Raw genomic sequence first — 658 nt, forward strand, 5'->3', positions numbered from 1 at the left:
ACATAGAATACTTCTAAAAAACAGAACAAATGTATATTGTACTCTTCAAAAATCGTTTCAAATATTTAACGACACAGTAAGTAAAAAAAATTAATTATTTAATTTATTGTTTTAGATTTAAACAGAATTTGGACCTTGAATTATTGGACAAGTGCTAATGATTTTTATCGAAGACATCCTAACGCGTTCCGTTCGCTGAATCGGTTAGAGCGTTGGGCGTTTGATAAATACTCATTACGTGCAATCCCGTTTTTTGACATGAATATTTGCAAAATGAGGGGTTTGCCTTTCAAGTCGGGAGGTTATTGTCAAAAGATTTTGTATTGAGTGAATCTTAGCATTGCAGTGTTATGATTCATTCTCAATCTACACGGAGAGACTTTGGATATTAATATTTCTTTTATCGCATATCCATAATTCAAATAAAATGTACGAATTTAGGGATAATCGAGGTTCGGATAGAAAAAGTCGAATAGTGACTATGAAAATATAGACTAATATCTTTGATTGGAATAAATCGTACGAATTTTAGACACTCACATAAAAAAAATTACAGTATTTCTAACAAGGAAACTATCCCAGGTGTCCCTCACCGATTTTGATGAAACTGCAATATGTTGTAATACATCGAAAAATAAGAGACACGTATTTTTTTTTA

The sequence above is a fragment of the Belonocnema kinseyi genome, chromosome 7, assembly GCF_010883055.1.
Source record: "Belonocnema kinseyi isolate 2016_QV_RU_SX_M_011 chromosome 7, B_treatae_v1, whole genome shotgun sequence".
Lineage (NCBI taxonomy): Eukaryota > Metazoa > Arthropoda > Insecta > Hymenoptera > Cynipidae > Belonocnema > Belonocnema kinseyi.